At 41.3% G+C, this 21,864-nt stretch overlaps 1 protein-coding gene across 12 annotated transcripts in view; it reads left to right on the forward strand.

Moving 5' to 3' along the window:
* POU2F2 (POU class 2 homeobox 2) overlaps window positions 1–21,864 on the forward strand; it is a 404,239-nt gene that overhangs the window by 11,687 nt on the left and 370,688 nt on the right. The window contains exon 1 of one of the 12 annotated variants that reach the window (XM_033963216.1): window positions 21,303–21,374. The exons of the other annotated variants lie outside the window; for them this stretch is intronic. The gene's annotated coding sequence lies outside the window, so the exon portion shown is untranslated. Of the gene's footprint in view, window positions 1–21,302; window positions 21,375–21,864 lie in introns of those variants that run through there. 12 annotated transcript variants of the gene reach the window in all.

Below are 21,864 nucleotides of genomic sequence, written 5' to 3' on the forward strand. Positions count from 1 at the left end.
TTTAGATCAGGGGAATAAAATTCAGCTGTTTGCAAAGAGTGGGGTCCAGAGCATAAGAGGCCTCAGTTCTTACAGGGTTTGTTTTAGGATTTACTGCTCTGAGTCCGAGGGTCCTGCAGCAGAATTGCCAGCCCTATCCTGGTTCACATTCTGAATTCTTTCACTTTAACACAGACCGTATTTTTCTTTTTTGGCCTTTTTTTGGGGCTGTTGCTGGGTTGTTTAGTATATGCCAGGTTTGAGAAGAGCAGTTTGTATGCTTGTATATTTGCCTCACTCACAGATCTGTGTTTTCAAAAATTAAATTGCGTTCCCACTCCCACCTTCCAAAAGACAATTTGCCACAGCTCTGCAGGTGACCAGTGTGAATTGGGGGAACCAGGAGAATTTAGGTGAAGGCTCAGGAAATTCAGGCATCATGCGTGAAATACTTCTCTGCTGCAGTGGGAAAAACTGGACCCTTCAGGCTATGGAACCAGTGTAAAAATCTTCCAAGTCTGTTGTTAGGCTTGAGGTTTCATTTCTTCAGATGTAATGGACTATTTCCTCTTTGTAGCCTTTAAAATCCTCAGGTTCTCAGAGCTTATTCTGTTTTAAATAACTACCAATAAAATCCCTTTTTTTTTTTTTTTTCTTTCTTTACCCTTTACAGCAGGTGTTAAAAGCAAATCATCTGCATTTTTGGCATCAAACCCCAAATAATAAAAGGAGAAAAATAATGCAAAAATTAAGATAATATATATAAAACAGTAAAAGAGGAAATCATACCATGTTCTTTCTGAAAAATAAAAGTAATAATTGAATAAAATGTGCATTGTACGATTCTAAGGCAATTTCGGTAGCCCTAGTGTAATGAGACCTTTGTGTAGAGTTGTTTTGAGATTTGATTTCCCTTTTTATTAATTTTATAGCGAATATTTTTAATTCCATAGAGAGAGAGCTGCAGAGACAGGAAATGTATTGAATGTTGGATATCACAGAAGCCCCTGTACCTTATCAGAATTCCATCACCAAATAGCTTCTGTGTATCACCTGCTGCCGTCTCCTCCCCTTTTCCCCCCACAGCCTCTTGTTCTACTAGGCAGGATGGTTTATTACTGGAGGTAAATTAAGAAAAAAAATTCCAGCTAGTTTTGAATAGTGCTGCTTAATCTTCAAAGAGTTTGAGCATAGCGGGGGAGGAGAATCCCACCCTAAAAGGGTTTCCCCCAGTACATCCTAGGACTTATATTTTTTTCTTACAGATTTAAAACCATTTCAGTTTTTTCTTAAAAAGCTGGTACAAAGAGCATGAGTTTTAAGAAAGAAAGCAGAGGAATACAGTAGAACCTCTCAGTAACCAGTCCAGAGCTATGATTGTTCTTTACATGCATCCAGATTGAGGGATGCTTCTTGTCTTTTTGTTTCAGCATGGAATCAGATAAATACAAATGGGAGATAACAAGGTGGCTAGGATTTAGTACTAGAAGAATTTTAACCTGTTATCTAGTTTTTCCATTTTTTCCAAAATGAAAACCTATATACATTAGTTTGCTTATTACTAGGAGACTGGACACCCAAATGCACATAGGGAAAAATAATCCCAACTGCAGGTACAAAATGTTGAATTCTGAGTTAGGAGTTGCCACCCAAGAAAAAGATCTGAGCCATTGTGGATAAGTTGAAATTTTCAGCCCAGCGTAGAATGTTGGGGATTATCTGAAAGGGATGAAGAGCAAAACAGAGTATGCCTCTGTATAGATCGCTGGTGCATCTGCACCTTGAGTATTGTGTGCAGTTCTGGTCATTCCATCTTAGAAAGGATATTGCGCAACTGGAAGATTCAGAGAAGGGTGACAAAAACGATAAAAGGGGGTAGAACACTACCTTTATGAAGAAAAGTTATAGGCTATGAGCCGTTCAGCTTGGAGAAAAATGACCGAGAGGGGCTATGACAGAAGTTTTTATAAAACTGGGTGGGATGTAACAATGAAATACAGATGGTTATTGTTTAGCCTAGAGAACAATATTCCCCAGATTCAGTATAGGTTGTCAAATTTTGGGTGTGGACCTTAGATCAGCACATAGACTAATTAGGTAATGAGCCATCAACAATAAAGCTGTACCAAAAAAGCATAGTTTACTATTTGGCCGAATACGAATAATGAAAAATATTATTCAGATGAATACGAATACTGAATACAAATAATGGACATTGTGCTTTAACATAACAAATAATAAAAGAAGGAAAGTAAAACCAGAGATCCAAGTGTATATTTCAGTAGGATTTAGCATAGTAGAGCCCCGGGTTATTCATATTTGAAATGAAATCACTATTTGACCAAATGCAAATAATATACAGTATGCAGGGCTGAAGCAAATCGAATACAAATATTTGGTACAGCTCTAATTAACAATCTATAACTTGTGTTAATTGGTACTCATGTGGGTTTACACACAGATCTGCCCTGTGCCCTATTTTCTAAGATGCATGCTTAAATTTTATAATGTGGCCATGGGAGGGGCATGGATGAGTCGAGGCGTTCCCAGAAATTAGGCATGATGTTATAGAATAGGGTCACTTACGTGCTCTACTGCCATTAGTGGTGTGTCAGCATTTATACTAAGTTTCAGCGAGCTTAAAAGCTGCACCCAAAGTTAGGTGCAAGATCCACGCTAAATTAATATTCTATGAAGAGTGCTCCATACAGAGTGCTGTTTGCAGAATACTAGTTTAGTGTGGATCTTCTGACTTGGCAGCATTTTTAGAATTCCACCCCTCCCCCCATGGAACTGATGACCACCAATCTGTTGCTTGAGGATATGGGTAAGGCAACCAGTATAATGGGATCCAAAAGAGGACTGGACAAGTTCCCGGAGGAAATATCATTAAAAAAAATAAAAATAAAAAGATTAGCCATTGGAGACTTGGGAGAGCCATTGTTCAACCATGGAAATGAGCTGTAGGAAACAGATCTACTTTTTATACCTCCAAGTACTTGCATCCCAGACTGTCCACTATTGGAGACAATGCTGGGCTTGAAGGACTTTGGGCTGGTTCGGCATTGCTTTTCTTATGAGCTCATCTGCTTTCAAAGTTTATCAGAAGAATACACCTATGGTATGTAAATACTAGACCAGCGGTTCTTAAACCTGTCCTGGGGAACCCCCAGCCAGTTGGGTTTTCAAGATATTCCTAATAAATATGCATAATAATCTGTTCATAAATCCTATTTTTGTCCCTTAATTTATTCAGAGATTTTTTTTCCCCCCTGTTATCCAAAACTCATATGCTGGAAATCCATGTGTGTTCTTACAAGATATCTTAGGATTCATTTGCAATTGGATCAATTTTAATTTTTGTAAGACTTTAGTTTTTGAGTGTGTACACTGTGTAATTGTAAACTATAGTGTTCACACCTCCTGTCTTTGATACACAATTTTACACTATGTACCTTTCTATATTAAGGTATCTCTATAATAAAACCCTAAGCCGCGCATGCGCACTTCCACTTGCGTGTTCCGTATGTCTGTGGCCTGAAGAAGTGCGCATAAGTGACTACAACACACTCGCGGCCCTGTGGGGCTGTGGCAGCAACCGAGTGGTGGAGAGCAGCCCCGCTCCGCCCATTGACCCTCCACAAACCTCCCGGCTCCAGCGGCATAGGCAGCACTATAAACATGCTGCTTCGCGCCCTTCTACTGCCGGTTTCCTCTGCCGCGTCTCTGATGATATCATCGGAGACAGACGCGGGAGAGGAAATCGGCAGTAGAAGGCCGCGAAGCAGCGTGTTTAAAGTGCGGCCTACGCGGCTGGAGCCCGGAGATTTGTTGGCGGTGGGAGGATCAGGAGCAGGCCAGATCAGCAGAACAACGGCAGTAAAAGAAGGGGGAGGGGCCAAATGGAGCAGGTAAGAGAAGAGCAGATGGCGGTAAGAGAAGGAAAAGGAGGGTGGGGGAAAAATGCTGCTACTGCTATACAGGGACTTGGAGGGGAAGGGAAATACCGCTGCTGCTTCTGCACAGGAAAGGGGGGGGGATAGGAGGGAAGTGGGTTGGAAATGCTGCATAGGGAAGTGGGATTTAAATGCTGCTGCACAGGGAAATGGGGAAAAATGACAAGACAGACAGCGGGAGGGAGACAGAAAGAAAGAAAGACACAGGGGCAGGGAGAGGGACAGAAAGACAGACAGAGAAAGGGGGCTAGGGAGAGAGAGAGAGTCAGCGGGAGACAGACAGACATATATTCTAGCACCCGTTAATGTAACGGGCTTAATGGCTACATAATAAAATCCTAAGCGGCACATGCGCACTCCTACCTGCGTGTTCCGTATGACCGTGGCCGGAAGGAATGCGCTTGCGCGCCTACAACTGCCCCACACTCGCGAAGGGAGAAGATACAGAAACAAAGAAAGACTGACAACCAGCCAGGGAGAGAGAGAGAAAGACAGGGGGCCAGGGAAGAGACAGAGACACACAGGGGGACAGAGACAGAAAGAAAGGGGGGCAGGGAGAGAGATAAAAAACATAAAGTAAGAAAGAAAGAAAAGCCTCAGCGACCCATTGTGCTAAAAGTCTACACATCTATTCTAGCACCCGTTAATGAAACGGGCTTAAATACTAGTATTACATCTATTTCTCTTGGTATATATGATATTCCATTTATACAATTATGAATAATCTCTTCATTATCCTCCTTACACTATGGGCTCCTTTTACGAAGCCGCGTTAGCGGTTTAACGTGTGTAATAGCACATGCTAATTTGCCGGCCACGCTAGCTGCTACCGCCTTCTCTTGAGCAGGCAGTAGTTTTTCGGCTAGCGCAGGGGTTAGCGCGTGCTAAAAATGTACATGCGATAAAGCCGCTAACGCGGCTTCGTAAAAGGAGCCCTATAAGTTATGCTGTATGTTGTTGGCCCGTCCCCTGAATAAAGTGCATATTTTGAAAGAAGCACTCCCTTTTTTTATTGTTTTTAATTAAACTATCAAGTATCAACTTGTACAGAAAGGAATTTTACGCATAGAGATATTTACATGGCAACATAAAATTAAAAAGAGAATAATACATGCTTAAATTCAACTCAAGTCCTCTATTGAGATCCAAGGTTTAACATAACGGGAATAATAATAATGAAAATTAAAAGAAGAAGAGACACAACTAAGCTGTCTGAACTCAAGGCTGCCCTAATTCTACTTCATTTAGTGCTTTAGGCATAGATTTTTCTTTTTCCTCCTTTTCAAGTCATGAAAGCGATAGGAAAGTCGTCAGTTGCGAGGGTTCAAAGAAAACATATTTTTGAGAAGAATAATATATAACACATTTACAAGGGTGGCGTAAATAAAACGTCGCCCCCATACCTAATACTCCAGGTCATAGAACTAGAAATTCTCTCCTTCGTCTCTGGGTATCTCTGGCTAAATCTGGGTACATCTGAATTTTTAAACCTAAAAATTCCTTCTGTTTATTTTTAAAGAAATTTTTCATGAGAAAATTCTTGTGGCTAAAGCCACTGTCAATAATAACATTGTTGGCGTTACCATCTCTCTATGAGATATTTCAAGCAATGTGGTTACATTCAGATCAGCAGCAATTCCTTGCTGTTGATTCTGTATTTTAGTAGGTAGATAGTAAACCTGTGTTAGAGGAGGTAAAAGCTCCTCAGAGATATCCAAAACCTCTAACATATACCTCTTTACCATTTCCCTAGGAGTAACCATGGTACTTCTAGGAAAATTAATCAATCTTATGTTGTTAGATCTGGAAGAGTTCTCTAAGGATTTTAATTTTCTTCTCAAATTAATATTGTCCTTGATCAAAGTTTCTTGGACCTTTTTTGACGAGGTTATTTCCTGGTTAATGGTGCTCAAAGAGGTTTTAGAGTTAACCATTTCAAATTGAAGGTTCTTAATTTCTGTTGCATGAGTTTTCATTTTATCCTCTAAACGTTGAAAATGAGGATTTATAAGAGTAGGCAAGCTTGCCACAAGATCCCAAATTGAGTCTAGTCTAGAGTTACCTCTCGAGGTCTCGGGAGTTGAGAAAGGGAAATTTGTGAGATGAACTCCTCTCCAGCTGGCAACTCCACATGCTGCTCGGTAACCTGGATTCGTCCGTCCCCAGAAGTTTCCTCCACCTCATGTTCCACTCTTGACCTCTCCTGCGATTGTAGGGAGTCCTGCTCCACACTCTCTTGTCTGTTCTCACTGGCCTCCAGAATAAATTCCGCTCCAACATGCGGGTGCTCGTCCTTTCGCGGGGAGCTGGTGCCCTGAGGGCGTGGGGGCGGGTTCCAGAAGCACTCCCTTTATTGACCTTGGTGTATAAGTCAGGAGCAGTGGGAGGGGACAAACAAACCAATCTTTTGCCCTACACCTGAGCTCTCTGGTAGCTACTGCACAAGTTTATGAGTTATATATGGTGACTACATATTAAAAAGCTGCTTCTGTGCATTGAGTGATATTCTCGGAGAGATGGGGAGAATACACTGACACAGAGTAAACAAAATGCTTGTGAATTTTTCCACTGTTGCTTTTCTTTGTGGCTCTGTGACATTGGCTTGTGTATCTGAACGTGACCCAGAATGATGCAAAGCTATATTATTTTATGAGAAAGTAAAAAGCCCACAATGAAGACTAAGTTAAAATTACTCTGAAGGAAAGGATGACCTCTCCCATCTCATGTACCCATGTGTTATGGAGAGCTACTGAGAGACCTGTAGTGAGGGGGAATGACCTCTAAATCCATAACAAAAAAGGGAGGGGGGTGGGGAAAGGGCTCCCTTTATTTCTCTGCCACAGCCCTTAATATTACCACAGTCTAACTCCGGGTCTATTTATTGTTTTTATTTTTGGTTGAGCAATTCCTTCTTTCTTTTGTTTTGAGGAGGTGTGTCATTGGGGTGGAAAGTGGATAATTCTGCGCTATACACAGCTACATTACTTCATGTTAGTGGGTTAGTGCAGCAATATTAAGTGAGGGCCTTTAGACCCAGATCTCAAAAAGCCACCAAAGGTTAGTTGCTGGCAGGTACCTAGATCAAGATACTTGGGTTTTAATTGGTTCTAAACGATGTGATAATTGGTCATGCCATTAAAAACCAATTACAGTAAAACCTAATCAAAACAAAAAATTAGGTGACACTAGGCAGCCTCTTGGACAGGTGCTTAGGTCTATGGTGCCTAGCGTTGCCTAATGACATCGAAGCCTGGAAATGGGCATGACTAGGGGAGATGCTGGGCTTCGGCATCACTAGATGATGTTAGCTATGATTCAGGAAAGACCTTAAGTGCTGGAAATGTAGGCCTGTAAAACCCTGACCTACATTTCTGGTGGCTAGGGTACTTGGAAGTCACGATTCTGGAAGCGGCATCTGTTGGTGATTGACGGGTGACAGGCGCTGCTTACAGAATAGTATAACTATAAAACACAAAAAATTATGATTTCTTCAAAGACCTTTGGGTCATACTGTTACCTGGGTACAACTTTCTATTGCCATTATCTTATTTTGATCCTTCTTAAAGAGAAATTTTTCCATTAGGTTGGGTTCACAAACACACATGAAGCTCTCTGATAATGAAAATACACTTACAGAGGAATCTTAAAAATAACTTTGGATTTTAATTGAAGAAGAAACTTTCTTCCCATCTGGGTAGCTCAAGAAACATCTAGAAATGCCATCATCATCTCTCCATGAAAGAGAACACTTTTCAATTTGAAATAAGCTTTGAGAACCAATAGTTTATCACTTTCTGAGATAAAAAAAGACCAGGAGAGTGGATCTGGTGCTGCTGATGTCCTGTGAATTCTCTAGAAAACCTATATGAGAGGTCTCCCAAAGGTTCCAATTGATCCAGACTACCATCTCCTTGAGTCTTTATTCTCAATATCCTAGGAACACCATAACATGAATGAGTTACTTTTTTTCTCAGAATTAGGAAGAGTCAATGTCTAAGAAATAAATTTCTTAACTTAAGATTTCAGGTGTTATGAAATGAGGTTTAGGAAAATTAAAAAGTCCCAGGTTTCTGACTCTTACTCAATTTTCCATGACTTAGTATGTACATTGAAACTGTTTTTAAGACCAGAAGTTCCAACTGCTTGAGCCTGAACCTGAAGTCTCTCTTCTGAAAATCATTCTGTAAGAAAATAATCCTTTGATCTAAGTCCTGAAATTTCTTTTCAGCATCCAAAGTAAAATCAGACAAATGAGAAACAGTTCCTCGTAGCAGCCTTTCTGTTAACAATATTCCAAATGACCAAAGAGACACTTCAGAGCTAATTACTGGCTGTGATAATGAAAAGTCTGCAATGAAGGCCATTATAATTGCTGATGGGATTTTAATATTTGAGTTAAGTATTCTAGAAAGATTAGGCATTTTGGTGGTTTGCTCTTGCTCTTGACTAGGTGGAGGTTGATCTGCTAAAGAATTGGAAGGAACTGTAGGCATGATTGGTGGAGGGGAAGGCATCTTGCTGCCTGAACTCTTCAGGTGAGGAGGAAAGGTTACTAGTGGGAGTCCCAAACTGAGCTGGCACTACATATTATCTCTTCAGGTCTGTGGTCACTGTTGAGGGATAGGGAGGTTTGATCTTAATGTTCCTTTTACTCATTATAATGCCAATAACATGTAAGAGTAACATTTACTTCAAGATAAAGATTACAGTTATTGTGGAAAAAAAAATCTCGTCTCCAAAGGGGCATGCTCAAAGTGGTACCTCTTGGATGTCCCTTAGCACTGTTCTTGTAAGGACACTGTGATGATATTAGCACCTCAAGTTGCCCAGGACTTTGCCAAGACTCCTAATCTCTGGTTGTGGCCTCCAGATACCCACACTCCAAGTCTCTTGCCAAAGTTGGCTTGATCTTGTAGGAGTGCTGTGATGTCAGTGCCTTGCACCACCCTGGAGTCCTCTGAGACTCCTGCTCTCTAGTTATGGCCTCAGGTACACATGCTCCCAGTCTTCCTTTTCTGGAGCCTTGCACCAGGGCTGCTTCTAGAAAATTGTATCATAAGACACTAAATGCAATTTGCAGGTGTCTTTCTTAACTATAGCCATGATTACTCCACCGTGACCTCCCCAAATTGGTGAGTGTATTCTCCTTAGTAGCTTCAGCCAGATGGGATGCTGTATGCCTGATCAAAGAATCCAGATGAGAACCCACTTTGTGGCAGTGTACTTGGCTGCCCCTAAACCTGTCCTGCATGCTATTCTGATATAGTTCTAGTTTCCTAACTTTGTGCCTAAAACATAGATGCCAGAAATGTCTCCTTGCCAGTTAAATCGCCTGTTCAGGGCGACCTGCTAATTTTCAGTGATTAACCAGTAAGTGCTGAACCAAAAATCTTGGGGGTGTTCCAGGGGTGGAGATGGCACTTGGCCGGTTAAGTGACAATATTCCGCATTAACTGGCCAGATTAACCGCATAAAAGCCAGTCCTGTGTTTATGCACTTAACTGACCATGCATTGACCAGCTCCTGAAATTCAGAAGTTAAGTGCTGGTCCTAGACATGGCTCTGCATTGAATTTCTGGACATAATGCTGGTGGCAGTCAGCAAAACACTGATAGCTGAATATTGGGACTTAAGTTTCCAAATCCAGCCCCCAATGTGTACATTTATGCCTGCTCTGAAGATGTATATTTTTGTATGAACTCTGAGAATTTGCGGGAATCAGTAAGGAAGCCGCTCAGCACGGAGCAGCAGCGCCAAATCGCACTCCTGCTTGTGCTGCTCAGCGGCCGAAGAAACTCGCAACAGCCGGTTAGCAGCGGGGCAGGAACTTGGAAAGTTCACTCTTGCCCGCTGCACCTCCACCGGGGATTAGCAGATGAGGTATGAGGCTAGGGTAGGGTGCAGAGCCTGGTGGCGGTGGCCTGCAATAATTCTGGGAGAGGGCGTTAGCTCGAATATAAACCAGGACCCCCATTTTTGGGCCAAAAATCTCAGTTTATGTTAGAGAGGAGGACTTCTTTTGACTCTTGTGGCTTATTCCCTCCTGGGTTGGTTCTGCGGAATTGCGGGAGTGCCAGTATCATGTCTTATGTCATGCTTATGTTTTCCAACATAGTCTCTTTTTGATGGGAGGTATTTCCTCAGATCTTTGTCGTTGGTGTCATCAAGCCTCAAATACTTTCATACATTCTTTTTGGACCTGTCCCCAGCTTGTTCAATATTGGTGGGTTCTTTTTCGGTATCTTGTGGATAGCCACTTCAGCTACATCCCTTAGGTGTTCTTCTAGGGCAGGTTTCTCTTTTAGGGGTCTGGGGTAAGGGTCCTTGTCTATGGGTTCTCAAATCTTGTATTGTAGGGAAAAAAGTGCATCTTACAACATTGGACGCAGGAGATATCTCCTTCCTTCTGACATTGGCGCAATCGTCTTCATGAGTTATTGTTATGGGAATTCCGGGATCTTCGTTTGACTTTTAGGAAATCAAAACTTTTTTATTCTGTATGAGGCCCCTATATACAATTGTTGCCTCATCGTGTGCGCAGCTCTCTCCTCAATCGCTTGGGGGATACGGCCGTTCCTCCTATTGGGGGGATTTGATATGGTGGTTCTGACTGGTGCACGCACACACACTTTCATGCTTCTCTCTTTCTTTTTCACTGCATGGCTGGGGGAGGAGGGGGTTTGGGTAGATGGGCGAGGGTTTTGGAGGGCTGGGAATTAATGGTCTAAGAAGGGGTTTCACTGGGGTTCATAATAATCCAGGGTCCTGGTGTGTTCCTTTGGGTTATTCCTCTGTTGAGCTTGTCGAAGAGTTATTTATTCTTTTTGTATAGTCATGGCCTAATCTCTTTATTGTTCACATCTCTTGAGGTTGTGAGGGGTGGAGGGGTAGGAATGTTGTTATATTATGTACTTTTCACTATTGTATTTTCATTCTTGCAGTGTCAATATTTCTGTATTATTCTGTCTTCTGATGTTACAATTTGAAATTGATGCATGACTTTAGATGTTCTTGTATTATCTATATTCCTAAATTTGCCATTGGTGATTATATGTGTTTTTTGCATTAATAAAAAAATTGTTTGATCGTAGAAATGCTTCTTAAGCAATGGATAGTGAGATTTCTATAACTGAAAGGACTGCAGGACCCAAGGCAGCATGGTTTTACGGAGGAAGGTCTTGTTGGACAAATTTGAATGATTTCTTTGAATGGGTAACCAAACAGTTGAATATTGGATGGGCGCTAGATATGGTATACTTGGATTTTAGCAAAGCCTTTGACACGGTGCTATATAAACAATTGATAAATAAACTGAGTGCCCTTGGTGTGGGCTCTAAAGTGACAGACTAGATTAAAAATTGGTTAAGTAGGAGACGACCAAGGGTAGTGGTAAATGGAATTTGAGGGATCTGTCCTCGTGATGTTTTTTTAACGTCTTTGTGAGTGATATTGTGGAAGAATTGTCTGGTAAAGTTCATCTTTTTGCAGATGATATCAAACTTTGTAATAGGGTAAACACCCTGGGAGTATGGATAAAATGAGATGGGATCTAGCGAAGTTTGAGCAATGGTCCAGTAATTGGCAACTAAGATTTAATGCTAAAAAAATGCAGGGTTATGCACTTGAGCTGCAAATATCCAAGAGAATAGTATAGTATAAGAGGCAAAGTACTTCTGTGTTTGAAAGAAAAGCAGGACATGGGGATGATCTTAAGGTAGCAAAACAGATAGAAAAGGCAACAGTCAAAGCCAGGAGGATGCTCGGGTGCATAGGGAGAGGAATGACCAGTAAGAAAAAGGAGATGATAGTGCTGTTGTATAATTCTCTGGTGAGGCCCTCTTTGGAATACTGTCTGCAATTCTAGAGATCGTACCTTCAAAAAGATATAAATAGGATGGAGTTGGTCCAGAGGGCTGCTACAAAATTGGTTAGTGGCCTTTGTCATAAAATGTATGGGGACAGACTTGGGGAACTCAATATGTATACTCTGGAAGAAAGATGGGAGAATGGGGATATGATGGAGACATTCAAATATCTGTGGCATTAACGTACAGGAGGTGAGTCTTTTTCAAATGAAGGAAAACTGGAATGAGAGGGCATAGGATGAAGTTAAGAGGTGATAGTGTCGGGAGTAATCTAAGAAAATTATTTTTTTACAGAAAGGGTAGTAGATGTGTGGAATACTCTCCTGGTACAGGTGGTGGAGACAAAAGATTGTCTGAATTCAAGAAAACATGGGACCAGCACATGGGATCTCTCAGGGAGAGGATGGTCCGTTGGCTTTTATCTGCCATCATTCTTCTCTGTTTCTAATAGGGACCTATGCCAGAAAGGGACTATGATGTGACTTTGCTTTCTGGAATAGACTTGGGCCTTAACCTATGAGTTTTATATATTATTGAAGTATTTTTCATTCTTCTTCCAACTTTTGCCCATCTCACCCAGGTGCTTTCTGTTTTATATATTTTATATTTTGTCTTCTGAGGCTTTCTGTTTCTTCATCTCTTTTCTTACTCCCATTTGCCACCTTTATCCATCCTTCCTTAATTCTCCATTTCTCTTTTAGTCTCCCTTCTTGGTTTACTTTGATTACCATGCCTCTGAAGGTATGGCTGATTGCTGATTTGGGGGCCTAGTGTAGGCAGAAGGTCTGTTATCTAGGGGAGGAGTGGGCAGGATGGATCTGCTATTAATAACATCACTCATTGACTTCAGCACTGAGCTCTGGCACTTTCCCGATGATATGTAGAGCCTGATAAATGAGTTTTATAATATATAGTGTTTCTGAATTATGCACGTGAGCTGCAGGTGGACAGGGACATTTGCTCTTGCACACCCACATTAATCAGGTAATGGATTCAAAGGCCCCCCTCACTTCATTATCTTAAGACTCTTGATTCCTGCTTCTTCTCTTTTTTTTGCTCTGTTATGATTCTTCCCTACCCCCCTCCTTCTGACCGTGGGGCTTGAGGCGATGTTGTGCAATTGGCATAGTCTTTCATGGGACTGGAGGTGGGAGTGGTGTGCACTTGGCCTGGTTTTCTGTGGTAGGTGTAGTCTCCTGTGGGGCTGGAGGTGATCCTCTGTGACCTTCTATGGGATGGGAGTTGTATGGGTAATGGGTGCAGTCTCTTGTGGAGATGGTATGGCCACCTGGTTTACACTGTAGTTTTTCTTAGCCTTTGCTAATTCTTGTGTACTTATTAGAATCCTAGTTATAAATTGTATACATAAATCTTTCTGGATAAATCTTTGCTTCTAATGTGATCTATAAATCTGGAAGGATGAGTCTCCTGGGAACAGTCTTCTCTGTTAAAGATGTGTATTCCTTCATTGTATGTGTCTTCCCTAGTACTGCCTCTCTCCTTACTACCTCCTATCCATCTCTCATCAGGGAGACATCATTCATATACCATCTCTCTCTCTTCTTGTGACCGTTAAGCCTTTTGATCAGGGAGCCATTATACACACCTTCTCTCCTTATCTCTCTCCATCTGGTTCTCATCAGGGGGTTGTCATGCATAGCTACTCTACTTATCCAAGTTTATCTGATTCTCTTGTACATCCTGCCTTGGGCTTTCTTCAGGAGGTCAGGGTGCAAAGCTGTATTCCTTTTAAGCTTTCATTAGGTGGACAACATGCCTTGCCTCCAGACTTTCCACTGTTGCGTTTTGTTTTGCTCTCTGCATTCAGGGTGCTTTGTTGTGATGTTACTGTCCGAGCAGCCTTTAGCTGCCACTGGAAGAACCAGTTCAAAGGACAGGTACTAGGCTGGGCATGGAGCCAGGTCTTCTGCTTAGTGGAGCCAGGTCTTCTGCTTAGTAGAACAGAAGTTTAGCGAGCAGGCACCAGAGAGAGGACTGGAACCCAGGTCTCCTACTTTGGATGATAGAGTTAGAGGAGCATGTGCCAGAGCTGGGAATGGAATCCAAGACTCGTACATGAATGGTGAGATGTAATTCTTGAAGAACAGTAAACACTGGGACTTTGGGGCTGATTCTATGGAAAAGGTTTTATTCTGAGAAAAAGAAAATTTCTAGCAAATGGCTTCCTTATTGCTGAGTATCTAGTTGTATTCTGTATCAATATATGTGTGTGCGAATGCTCAAATCTTTCTTTCGGTCTGAATTTGGGGAGGGTGTTTGAGTGGCTTTGAGCAATGCTTTTGAAGTTCATTTGGGGATATTTCTTTCTGCTCCTGCTTCATGTTCACTAGCAATCTGCAAAGACACAGGTCAGTGTGTTATCCACAAGAATCCAACTGGTGAGAAGGGGGGGGGGGGGGGAGCGAGGGAAAAAAGAGAGAGAGAGAGAGCTGAACCAGCCCCTCCCCCAGCCTTGTGACCTTTCTGAGGGCAGTTTTCAATACATATTTATGTGTTCCATCGCTGATAAGATCCCTTCCCCCAGCTCTCCACCCTCAGGGCCAGGGAGCAAATTCAACCCCACCATCTGATAAATTAACCCTGTGACACATGGGGATGGGCACTGCAGTGTGCCTTACAACGTGAACAAAGTGAACCAAACGCACATACAGAGGGTATATAACTGCATACACTGTCTGCCTAAATGTACATTTGTAAGTACACAATTTTATAGACACACATTGTATTTATATAGATTTGACCAACCAGCCTCTCATAAAATGCTGCATTTTAAATCTGCACACTGTATGCAGACCTACACCCTTTATAGAAATATATACACTGACGGGGGCCAGATTACTAAATGACTGGGAAACACACATCCCCCCCCCTACAAATACACTGGGGTATAAACAGATTCACTGTGTATACTGTATGTAAATAAAATATACATATACCTTTTCCCATCTCAGGGCCTGACTACAAATATTTGTACAAGATTCCTATTGCATCTGGTGTTTGTCAGTGATTTGCTGAAGAGCAGAGATACATTTAGCTCTCGCTGCTGTGTCTGGTTGATACAAAAATTTGTACAACTCATTTTGACAATGAAAACTGTAGTACTGGGTAATGCCCTAAGCTGACTGTGGTGCTTTATAATTGTTGCAGTCTGTGCGTCCTGCAGTTACATAGTGATGTCATCAGCCCTTGTGAAAAGCACTGGACTACCATTGGCTGACTGCTTTGTGATGCCATGAGCCAGTGCTACTGTGTCCTATTAGTGCAGGGGTCCCCAAAGTCCCTCCTTGAGGGCCGAATCTAGTCGGGGTTTCAGGATTTCCCCAATGAATATGCATGAGATCTATGTGCATGCACTGCTTTCAGTGCATATTCATTGGGGAAATCCTGAAAACCCAACTGGATTCGGCCCTCAAGGAGGGACTTTGGGGACCCCTGTATTAGTGGGCTTTCTTGTGACAGTGAGCGCTATAGAAACTTCCTTCGTCCAGCAGGTGGCAGTGCACTTTCTCATAGGTCTGGGTAATCAGTGTTTTAAGGTCTATGGAAAAGCACCTGTGTGTATATTGAATACATGGTAGCATATGCAACAAGAGCTTGAAGTAGCACAAGTTTTGAATGTGGAGCAATAGCATCAGTAGTCAAGGCCTCGTGATTTATGCATAATGCAATTACCTTAAAAAGTGCATACAATCAATTAAAAGTAAATCTGTTGCTCATTTACTTCTTGCTTAAAACATATGTGCTTTGCTTATTGATTTAAGCATAAGGCGAATGAATGAAAGATTTACATTTCATAGATTTATTTATTGTTTAAAGCTGGTTGAATTGTGAATGGATATAAGGGAGCATGCATAGACAGTACCTGAAGCAGAGGTCTTAACAGTTGGGGCTGCTGCTCACACAGTGCAAACTTGGGCTCACTCACTTCCTTCATTTCTAGACTTTTCATATTCTACTAAAGCAATGCTTGAATTTACTTCTTTAATTTTAGCACAGTTAGGATCAAATTCTATATATGGCACTGTCTAGAACGGTGCTTAGCACAATTCTATAAAATGCACACGTCACATAGAGTTTCAAGTTTATTTTAATCTTGATATACCGCACATCAAATGTCTGAGAGGTTTACAGTTCTAAAAATTTCTACAAGGGAGACGACAAAACAAATGCTTGGAAAGAACGGGGAAAAGGCAAAGAACAAAAGGATAATGGGCAAAAATACAATATCTTTTGATAGGAAAGAAAACACGGGTAAATAACAAGTGGAAAGAGTTGAAGGGTAAAAAAACAGGCATTTCCCTATTTAGGCTGGTAAAAACCATTTTGAAATAGCCTCTTATAACATGTCATATGCATCTTTAAATAGGAAGAATTTAAGATTAAATTTAAATCTATCTTTAAGAGGTTTCATGGTAAAGATAAGATGGGAGAGCGATCCAAAGTGTAGGGGCAGTAACTGAAAATATTGATTTACTGGTGGTATCATAAGTAATGTGATGGGCTGAGGGTATAATTTTAATAAATTTTGTTGACTAGAACAAAGTGTTCGTGTAGGAATATAAGAAGGAAGCAATCTATCTATATAGGCAAGACCACACTCCGGCATAACTTTTCAAGTTTATTAAAATCTTACTATCCCACACCTTTGGCAGTCCTTCTGGCGGCTTACAATCTAAAATTCAATAATACAGCCAATAAACAAATTCCAAACAAGTCGCAGTTTTTATAGTAAGAGAGGGGGAAGGTAAGTACAATTTGGTAATCTTGTGTTCTGCAGAGCTCCTCCAGTGCAGCTAAATCTGCCATATACTTCTTTTTTATTAACATAATTTATTATTATGTTTTATAAGCATCTGCAAACAAAAATGTTTTAAGATCGGTCTTAAATTTTTCTAAAGAATTCAACAATCTAAGAGATAGTGGTAAAGAATTCCATAGTTTAGGAACAATTACTGAAAAAAAGGCAGCCCTAACATGTTCATGAACTATTTCTCGATATGTTAGAACTGAAAGACGATTGTGAGTTTAAATGTAAGGAGCAGAATTTTATATGTCAAATGCTTGGTGGCTGTTTGCATCGTTGACATTTGGGGCCTCTTTTACAAAGCTGCAGTAGCGATGCTGTCACGGTAAATGCACCGAAGGCCATTCAGTTCCTTTGGGCTTCTGTGCATTTACTGTAGCAGTTACCACTACTGTGGCTCTGTAAAAGGGGCTCTTAGGCGCAATCATTTAGGCCAAGAAAACCAGACTTAAATACCTGCCCCCTGAGTTTTTCATGGATCAGATGTATTCTGTACCAGTTTAGGAATGCCCATGATCCACCCATGCTCCTCCCCTGGCCATTCCCCCTTTTGAAAGTCACATATTAGAATTGGCAGGCACCACTTTATAGAGTGCGCCTACCAAGTTGTGTGCGTAACTTCTAATTAGTGCCAATTACCATCAATTATTAGGGGTTGATCAGAGCTGATAATTAGCAGTTTAACTTGTTAAACAATTAAGCTGCACATACAAATCGGCTATGCGCACTGATTTGCACATATAACCTATGGTGCCATATACAAAATTTAGGGGTTTGCAGACATGGGCAACGCCGGTCCTCGAGGGCCAGAATCCAGTTGGGTTTTCAGGATTTCCCCAATGAATATGCATTGAAAACAGTGCAAGCAAATAGATCTCATGCATATTCATTGGGGAAATCCTGAAAACCCGATTGGATTCCAGCCCTCGAGGACTGGAGTTGCCCATGTCTGGGTTAGAGGGTAATTTTTATAACATGGTGCCTACTTTAACACTGATAAATAGTGGCTTAAGCCTAGATTGTTTAAGTACCTACATAATTAGCATAATCTACATGTGTATTGCCCAATTTATGTATTTATTAATTTTGTACATCCTCAAAGGCGAAGTATGCAACATCATATCATCCTGTGCACTTTTATGCTGGCTTGTATTTTAGAAGAGGCCATGTACAAACATGATTTCATAAAATTACTTCCCAAGGGTGTTGGACAGAGGACCCACATTAAGTTGATAAATTACATTGCACTGGGTGATTTGGGAGCATGAGGTCCTGAAAAGGTGCTTTTCAGACACTGGCTCTTGGGATGTGAGGCCTAAAAGTCTGAATAGAAAGAAGGGACTATGAGTCTAGAGTCTGTATGCTTCTGACTGAGGACTTCCCATGGGGCAAAGAGGGGGGAAAATCCAGGAACTCACTCACTCTCATCAGTTAGTGTCTGCTGCTAAGCCAGAAGGTGCCTCTGTAGACCATAAGTGTGCAAACCTTTTTGGTTTTCTTAATCTGTCAGCAGAACAGTACTACGTTCTCTCTATAAATTAGTAATTTTATCTCTGTCATTTTCTATTATTGCTTTCCTGTGTTTCCCCTTCTCTTTTCTCCTCCCTTTCACTAAACCCTCTCCCCCCTACCAAACAGATTGCCTTGGAGATGCTGAATACTGCAGGGCTTCTCTTCCTCCATCTCTTTCTTTGTGTGTTTTTTCTTTTCTCTTTTGCCTTGTCTCTTTCATTCTGCCTCCCTTGCCTGCTTTCTTTTTTTATTCCTCTTCTTTTTCAGGTTTCTCCCTGTTTTATCATCTGTTCTGCATTTCCTATTCCAGCTGACAGTTCCCGGATTAGGGCCAGGGTCAGCATATAGAGCTGAGAGAAAGTGAGGAGCAGGGAATATGAAATAGATGGAATGATACACTTCTGGTAGGAGTGTAACATAAGTGATGATCAGCGAGCACGAGAGAGGCTGGTGACAGAATGGGAAATCAGTGGTCAGCCTTTACCTCTCCTCAATAGGGCTACCTCTTTGTCTGAAAGGACAAATATGAGTCTGTAGTTCAGAGAAGTGGCCATGAGAGGGGGTTAGGCAGACATCTTATGCCGCCCAGGGAGAGATCCTAGGAGCTGTCAGGAGTTGAATCTCTCCCTATGGATGCAGAAATAAAGCTGTCTGTCATTCCCAGGCTGTAGAAGTCACAGGGCCTTATCAAGAATGGAGGTTTTTACAGTGAGCCTTAAGCAAAGAGTTTTGCAGGGCCTTTTCCAACTTTAACTTTCTCTGATACAAGTGCATGCCAGTAAGATTGCATAGGACTGCATACCAACAGGTAAATACACAATAATATGTAGGATTGTTTGCATAGTAGTATGTATACAAATGGGAGAATGTATAAGACCATGTTCTACAATGTGTGCGCTTATGTGCCAAATCCACATTACATCGTGTGCACCTCTATAAGCCTGGAATGGAGTCCTGTCTGCATGCCTAACGGGTATGGTTGGAAGAAGGTTTCTATCCTTGAGTTCAGCTTTTGTTTTGCTAACTCACATTTAGCAAATTTGTTTATGAAAATCCAGTGGAAGGGAAAAAGTCCTTGAAGGCTTCAACCTCTTTTTTTTTGCTCCTCAGGACAACATTCCTTTCTGATTCCAGGAAGAAAAACCTTTGGATTGACTTATCAATAAGTAATTTTTTTTTTTAGTAACCTGCAATATGTGGTGATGGCTGAAGCCTCCAAAGTCATTTTAAAGTTGTTTCCTGAAGGAGTTGTTTGTAAGCATCTGACCTGAAGGCATGGAGATAGCATGTGGGCATGGGATTGCTGGGATTTCCTTCTCAGTGTGTGGCAGGTTGGATAGGCTGAAGGCCTCTTTGGCTTGGAAGAAGACTTTGTTGAAAAGCTTAGTTTTTCTCTTCTCTCTAAGTGAACAAAGTTTTTCCTTCCCTGCTTTGCTGCTTCCAGCTGTCTCTGGGTCTTGTCATTCTAGGCTTTCTAGCTTATCAATAGGTTAAGCATCTGAGGTCAGGGTTATTGACCATTTGATTAGGTCCTTGTCAGATAAATTCCTAGTTAATTTTTCCCTCCCTCCCTCCTGTCCCAGTCAGGGAAGCATACACTCCTTGGGCATTGATTTCTCTGTGCCTCTAGCACATTGCGGATCTAACATCTCCCGCTGACCTGCTTGCTGACACATTGATCCGCCTGATCCCTGCAGCAGTTCTTCACTTTCTGCCAGAACTGTGGGAGCCTCTTGGGAAGAGGGAGAGAGAGAGCGAGTGTGTGTGTGCTTGTGTTGGGAGGCAGAATTATGTCATTAGCAGTAATATCTTCCTTGCATTAGCATTCAGGTAAGCAAAACTTGGTTGAACCTGCAGTGGGATCCCATTTGCTCTTACCCCAGCATTGTAGATGTAGAAATAGCCCTCTCTCTACAGTAATGGATCAGCCTGAAAGCCACTACACAGTGCTCACCTCATTAGTTCTCTTGTATCTTTGTATAGAGTTGTAAGGAAGCTCTCATGGCTCTTGTGGCTTTTAGCTTCATAGCTTAGCGAATGTAAATTTCAAAGTGAAAAAAGAAAGAATATGTGATGGACATATATGATGGTGTGTTTATATTGTACTATTATCCTGTTGTGTTATATCACTATAGTTTTAGAGTGCCATGTTTATGGCACTGCCATATTGTGTGTTAAGTGCTGTCGTATTATTGTGTTGTCTGTATGACTCAACATTTTTTTCCAGTATAGTCAGAACCTAGTTGGGTTTTGGTGCCAGGAGGTTTCATTTGCACAACCTGGGGATTCCCCTATTTTGTATTTCCCCTACCCCAAAACGTATTCTGTTGGATCCTTTGTAGTGACCAACCTTGGTCAAGGCTATGTAGCCTGGTTTCCTACTGAACTTTTAAATCCATGCCCTGACTTTGACCATAAACTCTCCCCCCACCCAAGGGGCTATAGATACTGCCTGCTCCGCATCCCCAGTCCCAGCCAACTCGCCAAGAGTGGAAATCCTAATCTGAGCATTGATCTGGGGGACTATCTGCGCGGTAATGCTCAGTATATCAACCCCCATTTTTACTAAGGTGCGCTGTGCGTTTTAGCGTGCGCTAAATGCTAACGCGCCCATTATAAGTCTATGGACGTGTTGGCGTTTATTGCGTGCTAATATTTAGCAAGCGTTGAAACGGTTAGCGCACCTTAGTGAAAAGGGGCCCAAATTAGGTAGCATAGTCGTGAAACAGTCTCATTTCAGAAAACATCCCAAAAGATTAAAAGTGAGAAAAAAAATGTAGATGATATACTGTAAAATTATTTTGTCAATGTTTTAATTAATGAATTGTAAATTATATTATCTTCTATTATGTTATTAAGGGTAGTAGAGTTCCATCTTAGATGATCTTAGGATTTTAAGTAGGAGCAAATCTGGTGTGTATCTGTCCCTTCTTTTTGTATATGTATAAAATAGTGTAAAAATATGAAATTCTTTGTGTTCTCAGTCACAAACAATAATATCAAGGTTCATGTATGCACTCAAAAATTCAGTGACCATTTTCTGAGGCAGTGCTACACCAGGGTTCCAATATATAACACTTGACACCAACAACAATTCAGTCCTCCAAAAAGAGATAATTCTCAAAAGGTGAATCCAAAAATGATCACAATTGCATTGGTGTTTTAGCAGAATGCTGCCTGCGTCCAGGGATGATGATCTTCAAAAAGTCGCCATTCTTCTTGGTTGCACATTAAAGGGTAGGTGCTATAAAGGACACCAAAATTAGGTGCCAGAAATATGGGCACCAAGCACTAATTCTGTAGCAGTAATTGCACACGAAATTGCAGATATAGAATAGGGTATAAATTGGCAAGCATATGTCTAACTTTAGGCACAAGTACTTATGCCATGTCAGGTACAGAGAAGGGTAATGAAAATAATAAAAAGGATGGGTTGACTTCACCTATGTAAAAAGGCGAAAGCGGCTAGGGCTTTTGAGCCTGGAGAAGAGATGGCTCAGGGGAGATATGATAGAGGTCTATAAAATACTGAGTAGAGTAGAATAGGTAGATGTGAATCGCTTGTTTACTGTTTCCAAAAATATTAGGACTAGGGGGCATACAATGATGCTACTAAGTAGTAGATTTAAAACAAACTGGAGAAAATATTTATTCAGTCAATGTGTAATTTAAACTCTGGAATTTGTTATCAAAGAACGTGGTGAAAACAGTTTAGCTAAGCAGGGTT

This window comes from Geotrypetes seraphini, chromosome 11 (genome assembly GCF_902459505.1).
Source record: "Geotrypetes seraphini chromosome 11, aGeoSer1.1, whole genome shotgun sequence".
NCBI classification, from domain to species: Eukaryota; Metazoa; Chordata; class Amphibia; order Gymnophiona; family Dermophiidae; genus Geotrypetes; species Geotrypetes seraphini.